This window comes from Labrus bergylta, chromosome 3 (genome assembly GCF_963930695.1).
Source record: "Labrus bergylta chromosome 3, fLabBer1.1, whole genome shotgun sequence".
Classification (NCBI taxonomy): domain Eukaryota; kingdom Metazoa; phylum Chordata; class Actinopteri; order Labriformes; family Labridae; genus Labrus; species Labrus bergylta.
The window spans coordinates 1,196,660-1,206,659 of NC_089197.1; the positions used below are offsets into that span (position 1 = coordinate 1,196,660).

The 10,000-nt window shown below is 43.9% G+C and overlaps 1 protein-coding gene across 1 annotated transcript in view; it reads right to left on the reverse strand.

The window, feature by feature from the left end:
* igf1rb (insulin-like growth factor 1b receptor) overlaps positions 1-4,850 on the reverse strand; it is a 12,187-nt gene extending 7,337 nt beyond the window's left edge. Inside the window, 1 exon segment of the mRNA XM_020661099.3 lies at positions 3,438-4,850. The gene's annotated coding sequence lies outside the window, so the exon portion shown is untranslated.
* Positions 4,851-10,000: the final 5,150 nt, after the last annotated feature.

Here is a 10,000-nt window from a genome sequence, read left to right on the forward strand (position 1 = left end):
GCGAGTGTGTTTACTCCTCGTTTCCATCCTGTTAGTGACGGAGCGCCCGGGGGGAGGGGGGGGGGGACGCATTCATAAATACTTTCCTCACGAGACGAGGCGAGGTGAGGGGAGAAAAAGAAATGTGTCGAGGAAGATCATTCCTGACAGATAAAAACTTGTTTTGGTTCACCTGAGAGAGCCAAACCGGGTTAACCCAAAACCTACCAGCGACCCCTTTAGTCCCCAGCTACTGGATCCAGTAAAACCAGCAGGAATGCTGGGAGTTCAGCCACACAAGGCGCCCTCACACCAGCCCCCGCAGCGCAGTGAGAATAAACGCAGGACCTGGATGGGAGAAGGTCTCGGCCTCGCAGGTTTGTCCTGTGACCACTGGGGGGGAACAGTAAACCCCATGACACACAGTCCACAAGCTCCTCACTCTTTCCAATCAACAGGACTCACTCTGTTTTGCTTTGCAAATGTACTTTGGCTTGGTCTATTTTTAAAACCCCAGACCCCTGGTTCAAGCCCCCCCAACACACCCCCCCTCCCCAACGTGTCACCATGAATGGGATGAATCAGGAAGCCTGGTTTACGGGGCAGCTGGAGAGACATGGAAAGATTTCATGTGGCAGCACATAAGAAGAAATTCTGAATAAATAAAGAAACTCAAATTCATTCAATCTGAAAGTTTACGAGCCGACGGAGGTTGAAGCTCGTCACTCGGACTCTCGTTCTTAGACTTTCTTGGTTAATGCGTTACATTAAAGTCTTTATCTGTGATTTTTCACCCTTAAATGTAGAAATCAAGTCTATCCTCTGAAAATAACTCTGTGAGTCATGACTGTCTACAATGGGTGTAACACCCGAGTCCCACTGTCTGTGATGTTTTCAGAGTTTTCAGAGTCCTATCTTCACTTTGTTTACATCGCCAGGACAGCCAGCTGACTCCTCCCCTCACGTATAAAAGTTGTTTAATTGAGGGACTAGAGAAAAGAAGAATAACATACTGTACATTACACCTTTTGTACATTTTGTGTTTTTTATTTTTTAAATTCTATTTTATATATTGTAATATCTTCTTATTCTGTATTATTTAAGTTGTTTCTAGTTCTGTTTTATTTCCTTGTTAATTGTTTAGCACCAATACACCAAGTCAGATTCCTTTATGTGTAAATGTACTTGGTAAAAACCCAGATTCTGATTCTGATTCTGACTGACGGTGCGGGGCCGAACGCCGCGTCTCAAAAGTTCACTTTAATAGATTATTATTAGATTACAATCTGACACGTGTGGTTTCCCCTCGTTTGGCTGTTGACAGGATGTTTGTGTGTCTGATCAGCTGAAACTTTAGACATCTGAAAACATTTCCCCCCCAGGTTTGTTTGATAAACCAGATTAACTGCTACGTACCGAAATAGGTCAACACAGCGGCCCCTTCAGACCTTTACATTTCAACGCCGTGGTGTCTGTCAACATGACGGGTGAGTTATCAAAACTCAGACACAAACAACACGACCGAAAAAATGTATCAAGGCTGCTCGAGTGAAGAAGTATGATGTCAACAAAGACGAGGAGAGTTATTTATTACGTCTTTCACACTTTGCAGAAAAGTCCGTAAGTGACCCCCCCCCCCCCCGCTGTGAGGTGCATGTGTGAACAACCAGATCAGGAGCAGACCTCAGAGATTTCATGTGTGATGTCACTCTCCAGGTTTGTTTTTATTTCTCACTTCATCTCTCTACAAAATAAAAGCCTCCCTTTAATTCCTCACATCCTGTCTCTGTTTGTGGTCTTCTTCCTGTTGGGACCTCGGAGACCTTCCACTCTTTGTTGATTCTAATATTCACCACGTTGTGACTCACAGTTAAACAAAGTGGAATATTATAGGTTTGGATTTAAGTCTCTCTTACTCAGACTTTCTCCACTCTCTGAGTCACGCTCAAGTTTTTATCAGCAGCACGATCTAAAGGACTCTTCTGTTTCGGTCGTTCCCACTTTCATCCACAGCTGCAGTTAACCACGACGCGCATGCATCAAATTATTACGAGTGGTTTCAGGAACACAAACATTCCCTACACATGTTGTGATATATATAATATGACTCACTAACGTTGTGCTCTACCAAATCTATTCTTCAAAACATCAGAAGTGTACCGAGCCCTGAAGTCCCAGAATGTGATTTATTATTACATTTAATGTGGAGAAGTTAATTATCTTGTGCACACAAGATCATTTTGTGTGAAAACAAGATATTATCCAGTGAACACCAGTTATCCACTAACATGTGCGCTGACATTATAATCTGAGGGAACAAGTCGAAGATACAATATTTTGCGCTTAAGTCAGATGATAAGTGATGATAAGCAAAAACAAGATATTACCTTGAGCAGAAGCTGTTTCTGTTTTCACACTTGTATGTTGTGTGCACAAGATTAAAACTTGTGTGCAGAAGTTAACAACTTGTAGGAACAAGTTTCAAGTTTGATGAAAACTTGTGAAAAACAAAACATTATCTTAAGATGTTTATGTTGTCATTGAGCCTGTGCAAGATGAATAACTTGTGTGCAGACGTTTTAATCTTGCGCACAAGATAATCGTCCTGTGGGAACTACTTACTGTATCATGGGAACAAGTGGGAAGACGAGCAACATTATTAAATTGTTTGCAAAAGATAATTTAGTCGTGCGCAAGAAATATCTTGTGCAGGAGTTATCTTGTGTCCACAAAGTAAGTAACAAGTTTTCAGATGTTTTTATCTTGTGCACACAAGATGACTGTCATGTGGGAACAAGTCATCTGCAAGAAATATCTTGTGCAGGAGTTATTATTTTGTGTGCACAAGATTATTATCCTGTGGTAAAAGTTACTACATTGAGCCCACAAGTTAGAGTAGAACAAGTCATATGCGCACAAGATATGTCATCAAACTTGTGTGCACACTGTTTTGTTTTTTACTGTTGGGGATTCAGGAGCTCCTCACACCTGAGTTTTTTGGTAGTTTTGACACAAATATGATGTGATAAATATGTAATTTACAAATAAAAACAATGCTACATTTATTCATATAGTGTTGTGATGTTTGCACAATGAGTAAAGTCACACATAGCACCATGTTCCCCATGTTTCAGCAGCTCTGGAGCGTGGATCAGTCAGTGTTTCCCCGGGTGGAGCAGTGTGGAGCAGCAGTGTGGAGCAGTGTGGAGCAGTGAGGAGCAGCAGTGTGGAGCAGCAGTGTGGAGCAGTGTGGAGCAGCAGTGTGGAGCAGTGTGGAGCAGCAGTGTGGAGCAGTGTGGAGCAGCAGTGTGGAGCAGTGTGGAGCAGCAGTGTGGAGGAGTGTGGAGCAGCAGTGTGGAGCAGTGTGGAGCAGTGTGGAGCAGCAGTGTGGAGCAGCAGTGTGGAGCAGTGTGGAGCAGCAGTGTGGAGCAGCAGTGTGGAGCAGCAGTGTTACTTACTCTCTGCGGTGGCGGGCCGGAGGCAGGACGACAGACCCAGCATCAGACCCCAAAACAAGGTCAAGCGGATCCTTTCCACTCGAGACCTCATTCCTGGATGAGTAAATCCTCCCAAATCCTGCAGATAAATAAGCCACGGGGAGGAAACGTGGGCAAAAACTGCTCAGAATTCCTGCAGAAAAAAATGGTTTTAATGTGCAGCCAGCACCTTGTAGCTGTTAGCCGGCTAATGCAGCTAACAGCAGCTACATGCAGGATAGCAGGGGGAGAGTCCAGTGGTGCTCTGAAATCACCGATTCATTCCTCTGGGCAGAACATATGCACTCATAGTTTTATTTATTCTTGCCAAAAACAGCACCGCACTGACGTGAAGGCTGAAACCAATGCGGCTAAAGTTGCAGCGGCGGGGATTCCTCTGTAATCCGCATCTTCACGCTCCATATCTGGAGGAAAAACAGTCCGACGTCCCGCTGCTGCTGGAGGATCCTCAGGAGGCAGAAAACCCCTCAAAACGCGTTAAATCGGGATGGAAAGAGGCGCAGTACGACTTGATAAATCAGCACAGACACCTTGTGTGTTTACAACGACGTTTCATTGGAAATATCCAGGATAAAAATCAGGTTTCAGACCGCAGCCTCCGTCTCCTCCTCCTCCTCCTCCTCAGCCGCTCATCACGCACACACGCACCGCGTTGTTGTGGTCGCTGTAATTCACCTTCATGTCAGCGGGAAACCGAGGATTTCCCTCTAATTCTTCCGTTAACGGCCAGACAGTCGGTTAACTAACGTCCTCCGTCGACAGAGAGGTGTCGGGGCAGCGTCGTTAGTCCGCTAAACACGCAGGTACACACACCGTCTCCTCCGCTCAGTCTGCAGTCTGACTATAAACACGGCGCCGTGCGCAGAGATCGTCTCTATTTGTGAAGATGAATCACTCGGTGCCTCCAGTCTGTGGAAGTGGGCGTCGCTTTGACTGCAGTTCAGCCACCATAGGGGCAGCAGTTACCATAGTGACAGGTTTGGGACTCATCACAAGAAAGTCTGTTTTTGTCAACAGTGTCGTTGACAGAATTAACTGCGAAGTATAATTACCATTAATTTGAATTATCAAATTGTAGAAGATGGCCTTTTTCCCTGTGAAACTGTAAACAGTGGCTGAAGAAGTGGGTATACTCTTCCCTCCAAATGTGTTGGGAGTGACCCGTCAAGCAGAAGATAAACTGTTATAAACAGTGACATGTAACAATAACTCATTAACATTCATTTAGTATAGGCTACATACCTTAGACTGTAAATAACAATATATATATTAACAGTCTATGGTACATATAAGTCAATTAGAGAGTTGGAAGGTCATCATCCCTTCACCATTCTAGGAATAAAATTGGAGCAAACTACTGCTTATTGTCAATCAGTCAATGATGTGAATAACAAGAGATTTAAAAGTGGGTAAACACCATATGTATGTATGTATGTATGGAGACTGAATAAATAAGTGTATATAGGCTACTCTGTATACCTGCTTATACCCTGCACTACACCACTGGATATAAAGTGTAACCTCGTTGAGCTAACTTCAATACAAAAACAAAAACACTGTTTTTTACTTAAATGTGCTTGTTCGTCGTAAGCAGACGGAGTGAGACCTCTGTGTTTTTTGTAGTCCTCTCTGCTAAACCGCTGAAGCGACTCCGTTAACGACGCGGTTTGAATGAAAGCCGGGATGTTGATCCAGGATCAGGGTTGTTTTTGCTGCTCTCGTTCAAAACAAACGGAGGGATTCCGACACAAAGATCGTGTCTGTCTGCATCACCTGTGATTACACGCTCAACAGGTGTGTCTGTGCAGAGTGCTGCAGGTCTGTCATCAATGCCAAATATCACATAACGTACTATTTAAATCAGCCAACACTAATCCTTAATATGTTTTATATCCAGATAACATTACAGCAGTTATCTTACATCATAGGATATATTTCTGTGTACTTATGATATATTAAAACACTCATATTACATTTCTACAAACTACAAAAACAGAACATTGCATAGCTCATCTGAAATCCTCAACCAGTCTGCAATGAAAAAAACAAAAACAAAGATCGTTTAAAAATATTGTTTCCTAAATCAAAAACCACTTCAGAGATTTGAAACGGGTGAAGGACTTTAACGGAAATAACCACAGAACATTTTGGAAAATCCCCTTTAATGCGTTTTGATCATTTGATATGAAGACATGTTTGTTTGGCAGCAACAACGTCGAGTTTCCTCTAGAAGAAAAAAAGGCGCCGAAATGCTGCCATCTTGCGGCCGGAGCACTGAACTGCAGCCTTCTGATCTGAACAAGAAAGAGTAAAAAACTCATTTGTTGGAGAAAATTTAAGGCACGGTTGGTTATTTTCTCCAGATCCAATTTTTAAGATTTTGTTTGAAATTGTCTTTAGGTCCTGACAGAAATGAATAACTCATGTTCTCTGAAAAAGGAACAAAGAAAAAGAAAGATCTCGGCCGATATATCTGATTTTTTTCTCTTTCTCCTGATATTGGTATCGGCCTCAAACATCTCAAATCAGTCGGGCCTCACTTCTAATCTCTCTGACCTTTGAAAAACACATCTTCACCACGGACACTCAGACCAAACGATCTGATGCTCCTGACTGTCCTGAGGTCGAGGTTGACCCAAGGCCTCACACCGCCTGTTTTTAAATCTAACCTTAAAACACATTTTTATGGCTCCTGGATCTGCGTGAGAGTCCCATCCTATTTGTCTCAATGCTTTTCATCCTGCTGTTTTTACAAACTGTGTTTTTTAAATGTGCTTTATGAATACATTTGGATTCTGTGCCATCCTTTTTTAATCACGGGAGGTTGTAGTAAATATAGACCGCTAACAGCGAGGGGGGGCAATCGTACTTGAGTACAGCATGGTACATTTGGCCAGTGTGACCGCGCCCTAAGACGCTCACTTTGTTTGACACTCAGACTGGTACAGTTGCGACGATGGTCTGAGGTCTGAGGTCCAGGCTGAGGAAGTGGAGGGGGGGAGCATGCTGTGAGAGAAGCAGACAGTAAACAGAACCATCCATAGAGGAGCCCCTGACAGTTTTGATTATCCCTGTAATTACAGGCTGCTTTCATCACTTCACTTCACAGAGCACAGAGGCATTATTGGAGCGCTGCACATTACCTCAGCTCTGGCAGGCCGCACTCGGCATCCGTCACAATCCAACAATTAGCACCGGGGGAGAAAAAATGCACATTAAAAAATGAAGTGAATATCAGTGGCCACCCAAGAGTCCAGATACAGTGAGTCACCCTCTAACAAGTGCACACTGTACCAACATGACCTCCCTGTGCCAGAGAATGTTGTGCCTGTCCACTTGGATTTGTTAAGTCCCCATTAAAGTCCCCATGAAGGCAGCCGGCGGGCCCACCTACCTCGACGGTCCCGGTGGAGAATCCATTCTCGCACTGCACTCATGTGGAAATAAGCCTGTTTACCACCAACGGGTCACACATGCTAATGAGCGTCTGTTTGTTTTCCAGCGTGCTCATGCAGGAGGAAGGGAATTTTAGAGGGGGAAATAATAGATGATATGCAGACAACGGCCCGGGTGGCTTTGCCCCCGCGCGCTAATGATGAAAAACTGCAGAACAGAGAATTAATGGATATGAAATCAGAACAGGAAATGTGCTGCTTCTGATCACACACACATTTACAGGATGTCCACTGGCCTGGTTTGATAGAAGGTGGTGTGATGCTGGCCTGAGGATCACCTGATGCTCTGACATTTGACCACCGGCCAATCAGCTCCGTGCCCACGACTGAACCCGGTCTGAAGACTTCAGAGTTAGTTTAAACTTACTGTTCTGCTGCTGCTTTAGTTCAGTCTCTTCTGGAGCTCACTCAACGTGTTTTCAATGTTTCTCTCCGCTTACTGTTCATTGTTTTCCTGTTGTGTGCACCTAATGTTTACCTAGGGCTGGGCGATAAATCCATTTTACAGATAAATTGTATTTGTGGAAAATTTAGATTTTAAAAATAACTTCGCCGCTCCTCTTGGGTTCCTGTAGTTCACAAACCCTCCCCTCTCGTTTAGTTTCTATAAAATGGCCGACTGACCCCATGTATGAGCCAATCAGAGGCCTTAAGGGCCTTTCAGATAGGATGCGGACGGTGCAGAGCAAAAGGGGAGAGCGCACACACAACCAAAAAGCAACGTTGCCCGTTGCTAGGTGACCAAAATAATAGTCGACCATAACAACACAAAACAACCCAAACTCTGTCTTCCTCTGGAGAGGCGATAAACATGCCGGCCTCTACAGCTAAAGGTAATGTTCCTGAACGCAGCGGTGAGCAGAGGGATCTTAGTCTTCTACTCTGTAACGATCCTTCATGAGACAATAAGTCGGTAGTTTATGTTTACACCAGATATATCTACAGACCACTTTCTGTACATCAGAAACATGTTTTTTTTTTTAAATAGATTTTTGGGCTCCCCGTGCCTCCAATGGAGAGACAGGACATCTTAACAAGTCTAATCCAAAGACGAAGCGTGTCACATTTCTGTCTGATGTTTGGAGGCTTCCATCCTGTTTCTCCATCCACAGCCAGGACTGATGTAAATGTATGGACCATGATTCTACTGATCCATTACTCATGAGGTTTTGCACACTTTAAGGTGTATTTTAAAACATTATAAATAAAAGGGACTGATGTGTTTTTAGTTATCTTTGTGAACACCAGGGAGCGATGAGCACCTTCCCAAACACTGAGGCTGACAGGAACCACCATGATGTGGCTGCAGCATAAACTATTTACTGATTAAAACATAAAATTATTAAAAATGAAGGAATACCATTTGTTGTTAAAGCTGTCAATCAAAGACTGGTGCTGACCAAACAACTGTACAGATGTCTCTTGAAAAGGCGGCAGACTCTGTACATGAACTGACCGACCTGCTGCAAGAAACCAGTTAAAGGAGCAGTATGTAACTCTGACACCTAGTGTTTAAAATGGGCACTGCAGTCCAAATTCTAAACATCATAGAAAGCTGTCCCCCCCCCCCCTCTCTAGAGTGGATGCTCACTCAGGTCACCATGTGGTGGACTCTGAAGCTTCAGTGTTTATCCAGCTCTGCATGGGTCTGTAAACCTTTCTGTGTTCTAACCTCTCTCCATTTTTCAAAAGCATCTCCAATATTGATCCTAGTTTGAGCACGTTTCTGCTCGTGGAGCTTATTAGAAACATGCAGAGGCTTTTTAGGTCGGGTACAATCACTTCTATCTGAACCACTTCTCTTGACCGCTTCCATCGCTGCAACACCTGTTGACCTGATAACTGCTCTCATATCTGACAAACCGAGGGGCGTCCAAAACGGCCGTGTTGGGGGGGTCTTAAAAGCGCCTACCTTCTCTGGTCCAAACAAATCCAGAGCATTCAGGAGCAGAATCTAAAGTTAGAAGGAGGACATACTGGCTGCTGCATTGTTGTCAGAGAAGCCAGCACTTCAACATGTTTCCTTAATGATCAGAGAGTCAGATACCTTTATCATCTCACTCTTGTTGTGAAATCTATTATGTGATAATTGATGTGATGCAGAGTCGAGCCAGTCTTCCTCTCACTGATGAAACAATAAGAAGTTCATGATGTTTCTTATTTGTGGAGACAATCAGACCGTTGACTCAGTTGATCCACGTCGGAGGTCGCGATTTGTAAAGCGGTGAACAAAACAAATCCTTGAAGGGTGTCGGTCTATTTACGACCATTGTTCCTTTTTGTTTACACATTATTATTTTTCATTGCGTGTTGCTCTAAGAGACCCGCTGCTTTGTTCCATGAATGTTTTTTTTGATGAGATTCTTACACGACATCACAGCTTTGAGATCTCAAGGCAGCGCGAGGCGGCCAACAAAGGTACAAAGGGTTCACTGATCATGTTGTGCCTCAGTCGTTGGTGCATTAGTCACAAAGACTAGCGAAATGATGTAATGTGGCAGGAAATGCATGCGGCCTTATGAAGCTACACAAAGCCTAAATAACCGTCTTGACAAAAACAAAAACATGATGAGCTTCGCTGAACTGCTGTAGAGCTTTTGTTTTGAATGTTACTGTTGTGTTCAAAGTCTGAAAGCGTATCTCGCCATTGCGTTTTAACACAGACTGTAAATATTAGTGGATAAAGCCTGAGTGACGTCCCCCGTCTGTTCCTGCAGGGGGCGCTGGAGTCCCATCGATGGCGGTCTCCATGCTGGAAATGCTGTCTCAGTCTAACTTTGAGTCAACCTAACGACAGGCTGAGAGCTGGAGCTGAGGCGGGTTTTAAACCTCCTGACAAACCGTTACACCGCGCCCACCTGTCAATCAGGTCAGCTACACGCCTTATTGTGAATAACTCTTATCCTTCATCAAATCAAAACTGATGAGTCATCAAAACATTCACCCCCCGTACAGTGTGTGTCCATCCAGACATGAGCTAATCACACCTATTTGGTTTTTTGAACCAGACTGTAAACATGTTCATCTCTGCTGTAAAAACAGGCTTTTTAGAATGGGTGTGTATGTGAC